Source organism: Phyllobates terribilis, unplaced genomic scaffold, assembly GCF_046119375.1.
Source record: "Phyllobates terribilis strain yellow unplaced genomic scaffold, ASM4611937v1 Scaffold_5__5_contigs__length_657084704, whole genome shotgun sequence".
Classification (NCBI taxonomy): Eukaryota; Metazoa; Chordata; class Amphibia; order Anura; family Dendrobatidae; genus Phyllobates; species Phyllobates terribilis.
The window spans coordinates 390,858,010-390,878,123 of NW_027362765.1; the positions used below are offsets into that span (position 1 = coordinate 390,858,010).

At 43.2% G+C, this 20,114-nt stretch overlaps 1 protein-coding gene across 4 annotated transcripts in view; it reads left to right on the plus strand.

Moving 5' to 3' along the window:
* The window catches only part of ZMAT4 (zinc finger matrin-type 4), a 575,021-nt gene that overhangs the window by 145,452 nt on the left and 409,455 nt on the right, over positions 1–20,114 (plus strand). The window lies entirely within an intron of this gene.

Sequence of the window (20,114 nt, forward strand, 5' to 3'; positions counted from 1 at the left end):
GACCTGGCAAGTCGTGGTCCCAAGGCGGGATGCAGCTATGGTCCTGGGGGCTTACCATGACAGAGCGGGGCACTTCGGTTGGAAGAAACTGGAGTTCCTGCTAAGAGGAAGGTTCTTTTGGGTCGGCATGAGAGGAGCTGTAGAAAAGTGGTGCAGAGACTGTGGCCCTTGTCACCTGAGGAGGAAGGACCGCACCAGCCAGAAGACACCCTTGAGGCCCATCGTCACCACGCAGCCTCTTGAGCTGGTAGCTCTGGACCACGTCAAATTGGCTCCAAGCCGGTCTGGATACATCTATGCCCTGACAATCGTGGACCACTATTCCCGTTTTCTAGTGGTGGTCCCGGTAAAAGACTTGACAGCTCAAACAGCGGCTAGAGCCTTCCAGCAATATTTCTGCCGTCCACACGGGTATCCGGAACAGGTCCTGACAGACCAGGGTCCAGCGTTCGAGGCTGAAATCTTCCAGGAGTTCTGCAACCTCTATGGCTGTAAGAAGATTCGGACAACGCCTTACCATCCACAAACCAACCGGATGTGTGAGAAGATGAACAATATAGTCATTGATCTCCTGAAGACGTTGCCCCTGGAGGAACGCAGCCTGTGGCCAGAAAAACTGCCGGACCTGATAGACCTATACAACAATATCCCGGTGAATGCTACAAACTGCACCCCGGCTTACCTGATGCGAGCTAGACCAGGTAAGCTGCCCGTAGACCTGGAGATGGGAGTCCTAATACCTGAGGACACCTCCCCGGATGCGGACTGGGATACGGAAAGGCAACTGCAGTACAAGAAGGTACAGGAGAGTGTGGAGAAGAGCCTGGCCCAAGTGAGAGAGAGGCAAGAAAAACTCTTCAACCAACACGCCCCTGCTGGTCCCCTAGAACCTGGTGAGCAAGTCCTGAAGCGGAAGAGAAGGCTACATAAGTTGGACGACCAGTGGGAAAGGGAACCCTACACCGTACTGCAGTCTGACCACGACAACCCAAAGGTGTGCGTAATCACCAAGGACGGAGGAGAAACCACTAGTGTCGTCTCCAGAGACCACCTCAAAAGGTGCCCCGAGCAACTCCGTAGTGCAGAAGAGGATCAGAGTGACCTTGAACCCGCAGAGGACAAGGAAGAAATGATCAGCACCGTTCTCGGAGAGTTCCCTCAGTCCTGGACTCGCATAAATGATGCCATAGTGGTACCTGTCCTGCATTTCCTGCAACCGGCACAGCAACAACCAACACCAGAGCCGGAAGGTGAAGAGGAGCAAGCGGTTCCAGAGGCAGAAGAGCCTGTACCAGCAGCCCAGGAGAGTCAACCCTCTGCTGACAGTGAGCCTGCCATGCCTGCGGTAAGCCAAAGGACCCGCAGACAGCTGCCTGCCCTACCTGTACACCCAGCTGGTAGCTGTACCCCTAACGCTAGTGGGGAAAGCCAAGTCAGTCCACCACCAGACAGTGGGTTAAGGAGGTCAACCAGGATGACAAAGGGGCAGATACCCGCTCGCTGGAGAATATAGAGTGTACTAAGATTGTAAATAACCCTGCTGCCAAATGTTGAATTGTTTGCCAAGTTACGTGCATGTTTGGTAATTCTGTGTTTCAGTTTCTTGCAGTTACCGTAAGGACTCAAAGGTTATGGACTTTTTATAACCGGGACCTTGTATGGACTGCGTTCGGAGCCTGACCAAGGAATGAACTAAGACTGTGAAGAACTTGGGGTAGGACAGACCCCCACCTGGTTAAGGCTCCCCGTTGTGTTGGTGATATGGACACCCGGTCACAGGCCACACTGTGACCTAAAGAATTCAATCTGTGCGTCTTCTGTCTGTTAATGTTTTATAGTCATGTATATTATCCTTGTTTATTGTTTAGTCCCGGAGTACTAAATTTCACTAGGGGGGAATGTGTCACCCTGGCCTGGATGCCACAAGTGTAATTAAAGCTGTGTCTGAGAGCAAGGGGGAGGTTCTCTAGTCAGGGGAACATTAGCATGCAATGCCTCCTGTCTCAGGCCAGTAGGGGGAGCTGGCTGCCCCTATAAAAGCTGGTACTGGGGGCAGGGTTAGAGAGAACTGGATGGCCTGTCTCAGCACTGAGACGTGTCCCAGAGTGGAGCAGGGACAGAAAGTTGATTGCACCTAAGAGGAAGTGTGGCAGTAGGAGAGCCACCAGCCAGAGACGAGAGGCGAAGAGAGCCTGTCTTGGCAAATCAGAGACTGACCTTACCAGACTTTGGTGTCTGAGGCTGGAAGGATTCCACATCCCCCAGCAGAGAACCAGTCCGCAAGAGACTGTATATTCCTTGGCCTAAGAAGCCTGGAGGCCCTGCCACAACCGAAGGGACCAGTAAAGCCGTACAAGGCTGGGACCAGAAAGGAACCCACGTCGCAGGCCATACAGGCGAGAATACACGGAAAGCTCGGAAACGTGGGCTGTTACCCTATCAGGAGGAGATAGCCAGAAGGAGCGCAGAAAGCACGGTAGGCCTACACCCTCACCCTGACCAGGGCCAATTTCCCCGTTGCTCTCAGACATCCAGGTCCCCTCCTAGCCGGGACTGTTTATGGGTCAATTTACCTGTTCTAGTAAAGACCCTGGACTGCAACCTGTTGTCTGTGTGCTCCTTGCTTCTCCAGCACTATCAGCACTGGGACCCTCACTACCATCACTCCCACCATCCACTATACTGCCCTGGGGCCGCACTCTTCCCGTGGGGAGTCACACTACCCTAGCTGCACACCTCATCAGCCCCAGCGGTCTGCATGCAGCGGCGGTTCCTAATAACCGCAAATCCACGGGTGGCGTAGTCGGACATAAACATCAGCACATAACGGACTACCACTGGCCTGACCACCCTGAGCCACGGAACCGGGTTGCCACTACTACTCCCATCGTTCCCCTACTGCCCGGATCCGAGTGCCCCACGGCCCAGGGGGCGAGTCAGAAAGACCAGGAGTTCCTCACAATTCCACCTTCCTTGTGTCCGCACCCCCTCATGTCTGCACCTTTTTGCACCCACAACATTTTATGTCTGCACCTCATTGTGGTGATGTCTGTAAAGCGCTGTGGAATTAATGGCGCTATATAAGTGAGTAAAATAAATGAATAAATTGTGTCCACACCATCTTCTTTCTGAATCTCTTTATGTCCACACCGCCTTGTATCCACATCTCTATATGTCCGCACCTCCTTGCGCCCATAACATTTTGTGTCTGCACCACCTTGTATACGCATCTCTTTATGTCCTCACCTCCTTGTGCCCCCACCTCCTTATGTCTGCACTTCCACATTCCTTGTTTCTGAACCTTCTTATGTCCGCACCTCCTAGTGTCTCTACCTAGTGAGCTGTAATGAGGATAAATGTAAGGTAATGCACTTGGGCAGAGGAAATAAAATGTATAATTATATGCTTAATTGTAAAACACTGGGCAAAACTGTCACTGAAAAAGACCTGGGTGTATGGGTGGACGACAAGCTCACGTTTGGTGGCCAGTGTCTAGCAGCTGCTGCAAAGGCAAATAAAATAATGGGATGCATTAAAAGAGGCATAGATGCTCATGAGGAGAACATAATTTTACCTCTATACAACTCACTAGTGCGACCACACTTAGAATACTGTGTACAGTTCTGGTCTCCGGTGTATAAGAAAGACATAGCTGAACTAGAGCGGGTGCAGAGAAGAGCGACCAAGGTTATTAGAGGACTGGGGGGTCTGCAATACCAAGACAGGTTATTACACTTGGGGTTATTTACTGTGGAAAAAAGAAGGCTTAGGGGTGATCTTATTACTATGTACAAGTATATGAGGGGACAGTACGAAGACCTTTCTACTGATCTTTTTACTCTGAGGCCTGAGACGGGGACAAAGGGGCATCTTCTACGTCTGGAGGAAAGAAGGTTTGATCATAATCACAGACGGGGATTCTTTACTGTAAGAGCAGTGAGACTATGGAGCTCTCAGCCGCATGATGTTGTAATGAGTGATTCACTATTAAAATTTAAGAAGGGCTTGGATGCCTTTCTTGAAAAGTATAATATTACAGGTGATATATACTAGATTCCTTGATAGGGCGTTGATCCAGGGAGCTAGTCTGATTGTCGTATGGAGTCGGGAAGGAATTTTTTTCCCCAATGTGGAGCTTAGTGTTTGCCACATGGGTTTTTTGCCTTCCTCTGGATCAACATGTTAGGCTATGGGTTGAACTAGATGGACTTAGTCTTCCTTCAACCTTAAAAACTATGTTACTATGTTATGTCTGCACCTCCATTCCTTGTTTCTGAACCTTCTTGTGTCCGCACCTCCTAGTGTCTCTACCTCCTTATGTCTGCACCTCCATATTCCTTGTTTCTGAACCATCTTGTGTCCGCACCTCCTAGTGTCCCTACCTCCTTATGTCTGCAGCTTAGCATTCCTTGTTTCTGAACCTTCTTGTGTCCGCACCTCCTAGTGTCCCTACCTTCTTATGTCTGCACCTCCACATTCCTTGTTTCTGAACCTTCTTGTGTCCGCACCTCCTAGTGTCCCTACCTTCTTATGTCTGCACCTCCACATTCCTTGTTTCTGAACCTTCTTGTGTCCGCACCTCCTAGTGTCCCTACCTTCTTATGTCTGCACCTCCACATTCCTTGTTTCTGAACCTTCTTATGTCAGCACCTCCTAGCGTCCCTACCTCCTTATGTCTGCACCTCCACATTCCTTTTTTCTGAACCTTCTTGTGTCCGCACCTCCTAGTGTCCCTCCCTCCTTATGTCTGCACCTCCATATTCCTTGTTTCTGAACCTTCTTGTGTCCACACTTCCTTGCGTCTGCACCTCCTTACGGGACTTAACGGGGAAGACCAGGCGTCCCTTATTATCGGCTTCCCAATATATAGCCATTGCCAAATTGTTAACAGCTTAGAGAATCCTCATTCCGGTACAAGATTGTAACATTATCATTATGTGATTAATATATAAAATTCATGTACAAGTCGAAAGCACAGCATATGTTATATTACACCATTTACAGGGCCATATTAAAACCATTGCTCAAATTTTCATAAGAACATATGGATCCTTCGGGAATGTAGCGTCCTATCAATGATATTATAATAGGAGCCTGCATTATAAGTCCCCTCCTGATGCTGTAGCGAAACCATCATCGGGTATTATCCAGACCTGGGTTAAGGGCTTTGGCCGTGATTCAAGTCACATTTAATTAGAAGCTTTCAGCTGGCTTGTTTGGATATAATTTGTGAGCTGTCTTGTATAATAAACCTCCTCCTGGCACTTACTCCATGTAACCGGTGGTAAGATTTGGGCCTTCAGTCACTTTCCATGTAAATAAATTGTGGGTATCTTTTTACTACTGCATTTCATTATTTTTATTTTCCCTTTTCTGGATGTAAAAGTGATATTTAAAGGAAGCTGTTTCAAGATCGTAGATTTTCATGTCTAGCGATATATTGGCTATAAATTTGCTATGATACTTGGATTTATGAGAAGAACATGGTCTCATTGTATTTCCAGTGGTGTTCCTTCTGCTTCGTGAATCTCTTTAGCTCTAAAGTAAAATCCAAAGTCAATCTGGTCACAATATCTTGACTGAAAAAACAGAAATGTTTACTAAATCTTTAAAATATTTTTAAAATTAAGGTTTGATATTTGTTTCTTTGCTTATTTCAGGCGTCCTATAGAGAATGAATGGAGGGAAGGTGCACATGCGTGGCCACCACTCCATTCTGACGGGACATTTCAGAGCCCCGTTCTCGGAATCAGTGGAGGTCACAGTAGTCGGACCACCACCAATCCATCCAGTGGATAGGTGATAACTATAAATGTGGGGAATAACACTTTACGTGATTGGCTGTAAGATTTATTGCCATTTTCTGTGTTGCAACCGGTAAGTGGAGACCAGCGAAGACCGGTTAAGTGTCCAAATAGTATCTGTGGGGGATCGGAGGGCGAGTGACACTTTTTTTAAACCAATCTGAGCCATTTGTAATTTTTTTCTTTGTTGCACAACCCAAGTTTCCCAACAAACCCAAATTTGCTAGGACTGTCTCAAATTTTTGGTAAAAATCCAAAGTGCAAAAGTGGTTGGTCCTGTCCTTTTTTTACTGTTTCTGGGGCTGGTTGCCCTGTGGGTGGAACCTAAACCAAGATATTGGTAATTATGCTTTAGTGTTTACCTGTGCTGATCTGGCCACTGGAGATGCTGATTTTGTGTTCTTGCAACCTTTTCTGTATGGATTTTGTGGTTTGTTGTAAGAAAAGGCTTCTTTTGTGGAACAAAAAAGTTTCTTTAGACACTTGAAAGTGGATTTTTAAAATCTGAATAAACACAAAATTCCACCAAACTGCAATTCCGAGGCCATGACCACAAGACTGCTCAATGCCTTTTTCCTAATCAGTGTTGGTCCATACCTGTCTCTTATGACATGAATCCCAAAGGATCTTACATTTCTGCCTCTATATGCACTAAGTTTTTACAGCAACATAAAAATTCCCTCTTAGTATTCGTAAAAAGGGATTCCCATGAGGACATGCTGCCATCGCGATTTTCAGTCCTCTTAAAGATGTTAATGGGCCCTAGACAGGGTCCCCTTTTGTGAGACAGGTGTGATTTCCAGAAATTGGACCTTTATCTTTCACACATTTATGAGCCATTGAGCCTGCAGGAGTGATGCCATTTAGACCCCCCGAGATGTTAGACCCCCATAGCAGCCAGACTTTGGAGGCTGAGTAGAAGCTATAGGATGTGCAGAAGTAGCGGTTGCACTTGTACCTTGGTGCAACCGCTACCTCTGAAAGACCTTTGTGCCACATAAGATGACACCAGTCATATAAACATAATTGCTGACTTTTGGAGGTTGGCGTCTGAAAGTTTGATAATCTCAGGTGGTTGGCACAAAGCGCACTAGTGGAAACGTCAGCCCCACTTTGAGACTGTCTCTCAATAATGTATGTTCTCTGCCTTCCGTGACTATTTCGTGCCTCCTTTGTGCCTTGGTCCCCGTCTGCTTGAAAAAATGGTGCACAAGAAACCAAGTAGAGAAGTAGCGAGAGGTCAAGGGCAGTAATGGAGTCTTTTTTTCCCCAAGTGTCTAGAAGAATGCCGATAATTCTGCATTGGACCATTGACGTCACCCAACAGACTGGGTTCCATCTTGGCTCTTCCGTCTTTAAATGTAATATACCATGAGTAGTATATGACTAGCGCTATGGCCAAGGCAGTTTTTGCTCCACTTTGTGCCATCTTTGATATCTTTTTAGCCGTTGTTTTATTTAAAGCTTTCCTTCAATAAAACTACACGCCTCCTCCTCTCATCCACGTCCATAATAATGGTGATGCTGGCTCGGTTTCACATTGCGCAGATCTGTATTCCCCCCCCCAATACTTAAGCACCGCACATTTCCTTCCACACTGAGCGCTCAGAATATTTTATCTGTTTATCTGTCTGCAGGTTTCCCGCTGGGCACCAAATGCTGCTGTCTAAATATTTTTAGTGCCTGTTACATAAAATGGCATCCTACTGTTATATTGGAGAAAAGACGACTGTGGGTGAAGGGCAGAGATGAAAAGGATTTCTTCATTAGCAAAAGAGTCGTGTATGATGCCATCATTTACCGGGGAGGCGTGGGGTGCCCTGACCTTCATGAAAGAAGCAGGGAATGGTTATAAGGAAAGATGGCAGCCGTCAGATCAATAAGTGCCACGCGGGGGGTTGCTTCAGTCCCTTCATTTGTAACCAGGATCAGATGAAATGTAATAATTACTGTGATTCCTAAGGTTTTGTGACACGACTCTTCAAAGGATCATTCAACTGCTTTTTTTATTTTCGGCTTTCTTTTCCAAAGTATTTGGCCCCTACTCCGATCTGGATGTGATGGCGACCAATGCAATGCTGATGACTAGTGCGATTGCCCCAGGTCCAGGACTGTGTGGTCTGGGTTTCGGGTCTGAGATAAGTGTATGGATGTCACTAAGGATTTGTTAGCATTTTTGATTGCGACCTCCGCTGGGGCTTCTGTTGGTGGTTTCGCCATGCAGCTCTGTTGCCCCCACCATAACAATGATAACCTTGATGGAATGGTCTTCATTGTAAAGCCCCCCCATAAACTTTAGACTAATGTCAGTAATATCGATGGGTTCGGCTGAAATTCTAATGTGGATGGGGGCGCCTGCCAACTGATCGTCATGGAAGATGTTGATCGGACATGTCTAATTTTAGACTGCCAATTGCTTAGTTCTCCCGGAGATAAGTCGCCAGCAGAGATGTCTGTCAGGGGCTTTCTTGTAGAGAACACAGGAGGTCTTGGCCTATGTATGGGAAAGACGGCCGAGATTTCTGCTGGCAGAACGATCGGCTGAAGTATTGTTCTACCGGCAACCATCTAATGTGTATGGCTTAAGTCGGTCGTACGACATATGTTATAACTTTCTTTGTTATTTGGTTCTTGGGTACTGGCCACCTGCTAAATTCGGCATTTAGGGGACTGAGTAGATTGGTAAGCCACGGCTTAGAGCACCACTGACGCGTCTTTTATTTCACTGCCGGAGTGGTGTCATTAACGTTATTCCCTGCCCCTATTCTTATACTTATCATGTTTAATACCATACCATACTATACCATACTTACCGTGTTTAACACTTCCCAGTGCCGCTCCGGTTCCGTTCTGCCATCTTGTAACTGCAACTTCCAGCTGACCTGAAATCAGAGGTAAAGGTCATGAGCCCATGATCGGGCTCTCATAGACTTACATTGACCTCCAGTCCGTCCAGCAAACACTGGAGCAATCCAGCTGGTCACAACTAGCAGAAGACGACCAGAGTGGCACCAAGAACAGAAGAAGATGGTGGCTGGTAAGTATAATGCTATGGGTAGGGAACATCATTAGTGATACCACTCCGGCGGTGAAATAGAAAAAATGCCGGAGTGGTGCTTTAAGCTTTTGTCATGGAATATACTACAGTATTCAGGAACCATAACCATAATTATCTCTTTGCATTTTAAAGAGTACAAAAAAAGGTTCAAAACTTTTAAAAAAATGTTTGGTAACAAAAATTGTCCTGATTCAATTACACGTGCCACAGTGTAATAGTGAGCACTTTGGATGTTATGCTATCCATGAAAATACTTTTGGACCAGTTTGGATATTTTATGAAACTCTTAAAGCAGATATGTCACCAGATTTCACAATACATTATTAAATTGATCTCTTAGATCTGATGAGTCTGGTGTGCTCACTTTGATAATCCATGTAGCCTGATTGGCATCTCCTCAATATACCTCCTTCCTGCTGAGATCTCACACTGCTCAGAACAATTTGCAGCTGTCAGTCAGGCTTGGTGGTCACAGACTGAACCCACTTGGGATAAGGAGCTCTCTCATTCTTTAGCTGGACTCATAAAATGCTCAATATAATATCAGGATTAGACGGTCACTCCGATGTGGATTTTCACAGTAAGTACACCAGTCGTGTCTAAGAGAGCAGTTTGTATTGTGAAATCTAGTGATAGATCTGATTTAACATAGCACTTTAGAATGGTAAGTATTGGACCATATACTATAAAAAGTAGGTAATCTGAGAAATATTGATTTATTTCCTCCCAGGCTCCTTATTCTCTTGATTTTCCGCACCTTCCATATTCCTGCATACACAAGCTTCGGTAAAGATTTATTGCTTTCCTGCTCTTCACCTTGATTCTGCTCAGCTTCAGTGACTATAACCTTCTGCCGGATCTTGCTTCTGTACGGGTGACCTTGGCTGCAGTTTGCACAAGGCCTTGATGTGATTTCGTACACTTGACTTCCACCATCTACTATTGAGTCTCATGTTCTACCTGCTGTGAAGTCAATATTCTGATGAAGGACATAATCTGCAAATCTGTTGCAGAAAATATTACCCTTTCTTGTGGAAAAAAAATTCTTGTTTGTTCTTACTATTCTGACTCCCTTTGAACCTTTGGGTTCAAAATACTCACTATACCCCTGGATAAAATCCTTGAGGGGCCTAGTTTCCAAAATGGAATCGGTTATGGGGAGTTTCAAAATTCAAATATTGTTCCTTCCATTTCGAGCCCTGCTATTTGTCCAAACAGACCTTTTTGACTACACGTGGGGTATTGCCGCTTTTGTAAGAAAGTGGGCAACAAACTGGGGGGACCACTTTTCAGTGTTACCTCTTGCAAAAGTGAGAAATTTGGGGCTAAAGCAAGCTTTTTGTAAAAAAAAATGAACTTTTTCAATATGATGATCTAATGTTGTCAAATTCTGTGTTGTGCCTGTGGGTTCAAAATGTTCACTATATCCCTGGATAAAATCCTTGAGGGGTGTAGTTTCCAAAATGGGGTCACTTGTGGGGGGTTTCCACTGTTTAGGCACATCAGGGGCTCTCCAAACGCGACATAGCGTATCCGCTCTCAATTCCAGACAATGTTGCGTTCAAAAAGTCGAACAGTGCTCCTTCTCTTTTGAGCACTGCTGTGCGCCTAAACAGTAGTTTTCCTCCACGTATGGGATATCGGCATGCTCAGGAGAAATTGCACAACAAATGTTGGGGGCCATTTTCTTCTGTTAACCTTGTGAAAATAAAAAAAATTGGGTCTAAAGTAAAATTTTTGTGAAAAAAAAGTTAAATGTTCATTATTTCTTTCCACATTACTTCAGTTCCTGTGAAGCACCTGGAGGGTTAATAAACTTCTTAAATGTGGTTATGAGCACCTTGGGGGTTACAGTTTTTTAGAATTGTGTCACTTTTAGGTATTTTCTGACATATAGGCTACTCATAGTCACTTCAGATGTAATGTGGTCCCTAAAAAATGGTTTTGTACATTTTGTTATAACTTCCTAACGAAAAAAAAAAAATGTTTAAAAAATTGTGCTAATGTAAAGTAGACATGTGGGAAATCTTATTTATTAACTATTCTGTGTGACATAACACTTTGGTTTAAGGGCATAAAAATTAAAAGTTTGAAAATTGTCAAAATTTCCACATTTTCACCAAATTTCAGATTTTTTCACAAATAAATACAACCTATCATGAAGTACAATATGTTACAAAAAAACTATCTCAGAATCACTGGGATCCATTGAATCGTACTGGGATCCATTGATGCAAAACTCTCATGAAGTACAATATGTCACGAAAAAACTATTTCAGAATCAGTGGAATCTGTTGAAGCGTTCCAGAGATATTACCTCATAAAGTGACTGTGGTCAGAATTGTAAAATTTGGCTTTGTCATTCAGGTCAAAATTGGTTCCCTCACTAAGGGTTTAATCAATAAGGGGCCAGAAAGAGTAGCAATATTTTACTATAGATATCTGAATATATTATCTATGTTTCAAGGAGTAGACGCCGATCCGTGCCTATGCCGTTTATACTGTATATGAACAGACAAATTCCATTTTGATCTCTGTAATTAGCGTTTCTGCATCACGGAATTATCAAGTGTTCTGCATTTAATATATTCCAATATACAAAGTAACCACTTCAATTAACTGCCTCCTGGGAAATTGTGTATCAAAGCGAAGCCACGCAATGTTCATGTGCATGTATCAAAGTGGGAACATTTTCTATAAAGCTCAGAATCATAGATTTTATTGATTTATTTTAATTTTCGAAACACATTTCAGAAGAAAAGTAAAGTCACATACGTTAGGTCAAATAGTCACCAGATAAAATGCTCCATTAAAAGTTTTTTACACTTCTGCCTTAACTCATATTGCATGACATAAGTTTATCTGCTGGTAATGAGCTGAAGGTTAGGCTACACATCATCAACTTATTTTCATGGTCAATTAAAGTAAATCTGTTATTATTGTGTTAACTCTTTGGACTGGATTCCAAAACCTGTTCAGCATTGTACTGGCCCATCGAAGGATCGGCCCATCGGAGGATCGGCTGGCACACTGGTAGGCCTTGCTGACCCTAGATAGACCTTGCAACCGTAAGAGAAGAACTTACTGAAGTGTAGTTGGTAGAACTATATCCACATGTGGAGGTGACTTTAGAGCCAGTCACTTACCGTTAGGGTATATTTCTTATGATACAAGTAATAGTGTTTCTTCGCATGTTCTGTATGATTGGAGAGTGGATCTTCAGAATCATTTCCTTTGATGGATCCAAATATTCCCCAAACTCTCTTTTTCTGACCCTCTTTGTATTCATTCCAACTTTATTCTGATTGGTAATATAAGGGCTTCCTCACCTATGACCATGCTATATGACCTAGCGGCTGCCCTTTGACTTCTTGCAAATCTGTAATTCAGCACGGATTCTGTCAACTAGTTGCCCAAGGAAAATCATGTCTAAAATTTTCAGCAAGTCTGTATGTTGTAGTCACATGTAGTTCCCATGACATGCTGCATCATTTAAGTACAGATTGATAATGTCCATTTAATCTTTGGGTGGCAGTAATTTTTGCCGCATTTTTGCTAGCAATGATTTTGGAAAGGCCATGGAAAGGAGGACAAATACCAGACATTTCTGTTTTGGGTGGCAAAAGCCAGTACCATAATGGAAGAATAGTTCTTTTTTTTTCTATTTCACCCCTTCCAATTTATATGTGCTACTGCGTCTGACCCCATCTGTGGTCTATACCTTTTTGCACACTTGCCAATTCTCCCGAAATGTCCTGGACTCTCTCGAAAAAAGTGGAGACTTCTGCACTCCTGCCAAATCTCTTAGACACTGCCAAACCGCCTAAAACTTCCTGAAAACCAGGTCTCAAATGCGTTCACACCAAGATCCTCCTATTTAACCCCCTCCATTTCATATGTGCCACTGCATCTGACCCCATCTGTGGTCTATACCTATTTGCATTCTTGCCAACTCTCCCGAAATGTCCTGAAATCTCCAGAAAAAAAGTGGAGACCTTCTGCACTCCCAAAATAGTTGGCAAATCCGCTAGGTACTGCCAACCCTCCTAAAACGTCCTAGAAACTAGGTCTCAAATGCATTTATACCAAGATCCTCCTTTTTGATCACCTCCATTTTATATGTGCCTCTGCGTCTGACCCCATCTGAAGTCTATGCCTATTTGCATACTTGCCAACTCTCCCAAAATGTCCTGGAATCTCCAGAAAAAAAGTGGAGACCTTCTGCACTCCCAAAATAGTTGGCAAATCCGCTAGGTACTGCCAACCCTCCTAAAACGTCCTAGAAACTAGGTCTCAAATGCATTTATACCAAGATCCTCCTTTTTGATCACCTCCATTTTATATGTGCCTCTGCGTCTGACCCCATCTGAAGTCTATGCCTATTTGCATACTTGCCAACTCTCCCAAAATGTCCTGGAATCTCCAGAAAAAAAGTGGAGACCTTCTGCACTCCCAAAATAGTTGGCAAATCTCCTAGGTATTGCCAAGCCTAAAACTTCCTGGAAACCAGGTCTCAAATGCGTTTACTCCAGGATCCTCCATCATTAGATGGAACCCTAAAGTCCAATAGCATTGCATTGTAGGATGTGTTGGAAGCGAGAGAAGGCCATGTTCATGAAATCACACTTTTTGCTCCTCAAATGTTTAGCTTCCAGAACAATTGACTATAAAAGTTGTAAAGTGTGCATTTTTGCTTTTTCTTTATCATTTTTTGTCACATTAATACACCTTGTTGCATAGGAATGAAGAATGTTTTTTGTAGAATCTTTGAAACTTTTGACATTTTTCTTAAAACATTCTGCTGGTGTTACTTGGCATTATCATCCCCTGTTAGGTTTTATTGACACAATTCCTTTAGAGACTGTGACATTTAATAAGCATTTACAAGTGAGACCGTTGCTTCTTAGTAATTACTGCTGGTTCTGTCCTGGTGACATATACAAGGACAGTCCGTTGTGTAATTTGTAGGTACACCTCCCGTATAAATCTGACCAGTACAAACATGAAAGAGCAACGGGGCCTTGATTAATGTGTTTGACATGGGAATAACGGAGACGGTACAGGACGCAATGGATACAGTAGTCGGTGCATTCACTGCGCCCATCCATTCATTTATTTTTGCAGTTTTATAGCCTTGTTGTGAATTATGCACGGACTGGAGTGGTAATTAAGCAGAACAGTCATCAAAGACGTATTTTAATGCGATGCGCGGCGGCTGAGTATTGATGCAAATAGCTTTTTCCATCTACGTAATAAATGATTGAAATGTGGAATAAATTAAATCTTGATACATTCGAGTTTGCTGAGATTCGAGCTTTGTGCCGGAGGAATAGAAGATAGAAAAGCGAAGAAATGAAAGGCCTGTGGTGGTGGTTTGAGCAGCGGGCTGGAAATGATGGACTCTCTTTGGCCAGTAAGATGGCTGATTGCTTTTGATGCAGAATCTTTTTAGAAGATTTGCAAGAAATCGAGGGGGGAAAAACGAAGACAGAAGATAATCACCAATTATCAAAAGGATTATCTAAAAGATGCATGGACTAGGATTAATAATGACCCATCCTTGGCTTCATCATTTGTTAAAAATATCTATATTTCTCTCGATAGAAACACATTTATGCTTCACTGTATCAGGAATTCACAATTTCGCATATAAAGACTATGTCACGGTCACACAATAGGCCTTGGCTGTTGATATATTTTTTTTATTGGGTGTTCAGGATTTGAGGGATGCAACTATTTTAGCCTTGAAACCACGATTTTGCTTTTCAAGAGTCATTTTAATCCGTCATGTGAGATTTTACCAATTCCATATACTGCGGAGAAACATCAATTTATGGTGCAGATTTTCACCATGGATTTCACCTTTTGCAATACATAGAGTTAAATCCATGACTAGATCTAAACCATGCAGTCCATATAACGATCCCACACCTTAATGTGCACGCATGAGGCCGCTCACTTCTCGTGTGCTCTATTGCTCCAACAGGCCTACAGAAGTGAATGGAGCGATGGTCATACATGCGCACGTCCACTCCATTCACTCAGGACTTTGAGACTCCAGTAGTCAGGCGGACACTGTTCATACATTTATCACCTGTCCTGTTGATAGGTGATACATTTATTTAGAAGCACGTGCCCTTGAAGAGTCTTGAGGCATGACTTTTAATGGGTCAAACATTGACCTACCAGATTGCAACTAATTGGTGGCACAAGAAGGACCTTGCTTCCTTCTGGAGGAGAGGTTATTTGCATACCATTCCCATTGAGATTTGCCTGTTATTCTCTCTGGATCTGGATCTCCACAAAGGAGAAAAACTATTTTACAGATTTGCACAGAAGTCTAGACTCGTGCCTACTCATTTGCCCCAAAAACGTGCACAAAAGAAAATGCCACCAAATGCACTTTATATTCTCTGATACTTCTCCACATGGGAACACGTCTACACCCTCTGATGCCTACATGCACAAATACATAAGCACACGCACACAGATATATACGTGCAGAATAATTTTCTCTATACAGATGTGTCCTTCCTTAAAGGGGTTGTCCACTATTCGGACAGCCCCTTCTTAATTACTTTATTCTGCCATGTAAAATAAACACACCTGTACTCACCTCCGGTGCCAGTGCCGTTTCAATGATGTCTGTGCCGGATCTCCCGGGGCTCGCGTGACATTGTTATGTCAAGTGAGCCCTGCAGCCAATCAGCCGCTAATGGGCCACTTCCCTCTCACTTCCTTCAGTTGAAGGCTGAACTGCTGCTTTTGACTTCCTCCGGATATCAGTTACATCCGAAAGAAGTGAGACTGAAGAGACCCATAAACGGACGCTCATTGGGTATATGTGACATAACGGCATCAGGAAACCCGGCGCTGACATTGCTGGAATGGCACCGGCATCGGCGGTGAGTACAAGCTGTTTTTATTTTACATGGGGTAATATAGTAATTGAGAAAGGGTGGTCCAAGTAGTAGACAACCCCTTAAACTTTACTCTTATCTGGAAATATCCTGACATGAGTGGTACAAGATTTTACATGATACATGATTTAGTGATACTCTGTCAGGAGATGTTTATAATGTATGTATCTATATGTGGCCACCCAGCGGTTGTGATGTTCATTTCAGCCTGCATGTCGCTATAATGTATTGAATTTGGATAATGAGAAATTGGAGGGTTTTTTAACATCCAATTATGGAATTTATTTTTATTCCAGGATCTCTTGATTAAAATGTACTTTGTTCTTGAGAGAACCCCTTTAATAAAATTTGTGGAACGTTAAGCGTGGACACCTCTGTAGTCGTGCTGCTCGTTTCTTACCTGTGATATGTTCTCGGAGTGAGGAGTCTTTCTCCTGATGTGAAGCTGCTGTGTCGGTGCGATGTGAAGGCGCTGCGGATTTCGCCAGTGTATCGCACCTGCACAGTCTGCCGTTGTTTCTGGATAGTTTCCTCTTAATCTCCCATAGCTTTCCTATCAATTCGCCGCTCTGCCTGTTGTGTATTCTGGCATCGCGTAACTTTGTAGCCGCGGTCGTCTACTCCTGTGAGGTCACATACAGGTGGTGACTTTCCCGGCCGTTGTGCGCTGCACCCATGCGTCTCCCCTTACTATCACTGACTAGTTTATCACACTGTAATGATTCCCCCGCTGATTGTGAATTATTCATTAGATGATTGGGATCAATTGCACTGGCAGGTTTATAGCTGCACATAACTGCTTTATGCCTTCCTCCGGTAAGTTATAGAGACATTTTTACACCAACATTTTGTCATGATGAATATTTTCTTTAGCGGTGGTGGTAATCACATTTTTTACTAATTGCGAGCAACAGGTGGAATGTTTTATTATCCCATTTATCTATCTATTTATCTGTCTGTCACGGGGATACCGCGACAGAGTGTGGTCAGACGATCGCATTGTCTGGTGACACATACACCTGCAGTAGTTAGAACGGCTTCACCGTCCTATTAGCAGTTCTGGCTTTCTTTGCTCTGGTGCTGAAAGGGTTAAACTGCTTAGTTGGACTTATGGAGTTCTCTGTCTTGCGTTGTATCAGCTGTTCTGAGTTTGTTATTCTTATTATACTCTTCCTTGCTTTTGATCTTGCCAGTGATAGTTACCACTACCTGGTTTGGAGTTAAAGGAGAGAGTTGAGTATTTGTAGTAGGAGGTTAGAGAGTTTATCAGGAGTATTCTGCAGGGAGTTGGTTTGCATGTTTATCCTCATCCTCTCCCATTTGGTTTCCCCTTCCTATGATTCCCCTGTTTCCCACTGTGTTGTTTTGTGAGTGTATTAGTATGATTATAGTTTTCTTTTATCCCTGTCTGGTTAGTGTTTGGCTATACACTTCTGCCTCACACCTCCCTGGGTTGGGTAGGAAACAGATAAGGGTAAGACAGAAGCATAGTAAGGTTCGAGACCCCGGCATCTCCACCATCTGGGGTAATCTGGGGGACAGGTATAGTCTAATGCACCCCTAATTCGAGGGTTCGGGAAGGTGCTTACAGTCCCTTGTCACTACGTGACACTATCTATCAATCTATTCAAAGCGGGGGGAAAAAGTATTTAACACGTTACCATTTTTTTAAGTAAATATACAGTACAGACCAAAAGTTTGGACACACCTTTTCATTTAAAGATTTTTCTGTATTTTCATGACTATGAAAATTGTACATTCACACTGAAGACATCAAAACTATGAATTAACACATGTGGAATTATATGCTTAACCAAAAAGTGTGAAACAAATGAAAATATGTCTTATATTCTAGGCTCTTCAAAGTAGCCACCTTTTGCTTTGATGACTGCTTTGCACACTCTTGGCATTCTCTTGATGAGCTTCAAGAGGTAGTCACCGGAAATGGTCTTCCAACAATCTTGAAGGAGTTCCCAGAGATGCTTAGCACTTGTTCGCCCTTTTGCCTTCACTCTGCGGTCCAGCTCACCCCAAACCATCTTGATTGGGTTCAGGTCTGGTGACTGTGGAGGCCTTGTCATCTAGCGTAGCACCCCATCACTCTCCCTCTTGGTCAAATAGCCCTTACACAGCCTGGAGGTGTGTTTGGGGTTATTGTCCTGTTGAAAAATAAATGATGGTCTAACTAAACGCAAACCGGATGGAATAGCATGCCGCTGCAAGATGCTGCGGTAGCCTTGCTGGTTCAGTATGCCTTCAATTTTGAATAAATCCCCAACAGTGTCACCAGAAAAGCACCCCCACACCATCACACCTCCTCCTCCATGCTTCACGGTGGGAACCAGGCATGTAGAGTCCATCCGTTCACCTTTTCTGCATCGCACAAAGACACGGTGGTTGGAACCAAAGATCTCAAATTTTGACTCATCAGACCAAAGCACAGATTTCCACTGGTCTAATGTCCATTCTTTGTGTTCTTTAGGCCAAACAAGTCTCTTCTGCTTGTTGCCTGTCCTTAGCAGTGGTTTCCTAGCAGCTATTTTACCATGAAGGCCTGCTGCACAGTCTCCTCTTAACAGTTGTTGTAGAGATGTGTCTGCTGCTAGAACTCTGTGTGGCATTGACCTGGTCTCTAATCTGAGCTGCTGTTAACCTGCGATTTCTGAGGCTGATGACTTAGATAAACTTATCCTCAGAAACAGAGGTGACTCTTGGTCTTCCTTTCCTGGGGAAGTCCTCATGTGAGCCAGTTTCTTGGTAGCTCTTGATGTTTTTTGCAACTGCACTTGGGAACAATTTCAAAGTTTGCCCAATTTTTCGGACTGACTGACCTTCATTTCTTAAAGTAATGATGGCCACTCATTTTTCTTTACTTAGAATTTGTATTATGGCAAGAAAAAAACAGCTAACATTCTATTCAGTAGGACTATCAGCTGTGTATCCACCTGACTTCTGCACAACACAACTGATGGTCCCAACCCCATTTATAAGGCAAGAAATCCCACTTATTAAACCTGACAGGGCACACCTGTGAAGTGAAAACCATTTCCGGTGACTACCTCTTGAAGCTCATCAAGAGAATGCCAAGAGTGTGCAAAGCAGTCATCAAAGCAAAAGGTGGCTACTTTGAAGAACCTAGAATACAAGACATATTTTCAGTTGTTTCACACTTTATTGTTAAGTATATAATTCCACATGTGTTAATTCATAGTTTTGATGCCTTCAGCGTGAATGTACAATTTTCAAAGTCATGAAAATACAGAAAAATCTTTAAATGAGAAGGTGTGTCCAAACTTTTGGTCTGTACTGTATTTTTAAAAGTTCTATTGACATGAAATTCTCACCAGATGTCGGTAACAACCCATCCAATCTACACAGTCAAAAAAAATTATCCATAGATGTACATAAATTTTGTGTAATAATGAGAAATGACACAGGGAAAAAGTATTGAACACGCTTACTAAAATTTATTCATTTACTTCATACAAAAGCCTTTGTTGGTGATGCAGCTTCAAGACGCCTCCTGTATGGAGAAACTTGTCGCAGGCATTGCTCAGGTGGGATTTTGGCCCATGTCTCTGAGCTAGTGGGTGGAAAATAATTAAAATGAAGTCTCCCATACACAACACACACAAACATGACGGATTCCTGCTCTCTTGTCTCTATGTAGCCCATGTTCAGAAGCAGTTTAGAGTACAGTATGCAGCACTACTGAGCAGTGTTGCTGTAATTCCAGCTCTGGGGTTGAGATAAAACACTTTACTAGAAAGCAGCAGCATGAATCTCTGTGTCTGTACCTCTCTATCCCTATATATCCTCAGCTGTAATCTGACCCCTCAGTGAGCTGATAGCCCTGTCTTGCTTTAACCAATAAAGATTTTACCAGTATTTCAAAGCGAATGATGAGATTAGGTGGAAGGTGGAAAAGAAGAGGGTCATAAATGGAGAAACAAGCATATTTTGCTGATGAAATATATTACAAATATTTATTTTATAATGATAATTTCTGCAAAGTTTGATGATTTTAGAAAGTATTACGTTGGCATTCCGTATATTACTTAGAAAAGCACAGAAAGTATTCTGAAGATTTTAAGTCTATTTTTAATGTCCCAGTCCGGTCCTTACAAATAAAAACTAAAAGGCAAATTTCTAAAGATCTCGTCTACAAAAACAATGGCTATGTCACTTCTTATTGAACTCATTCTTTTAGCAAATGGGAAAATCCACTGGATGCCAAACAAATCAGTGCCGATATTGATTGCAATGTCCTCCCTCCTCCCGTCAATACTTAAAAGTATAAAAGTTTTTCCACTGCAGTTATTGTGCCATCTG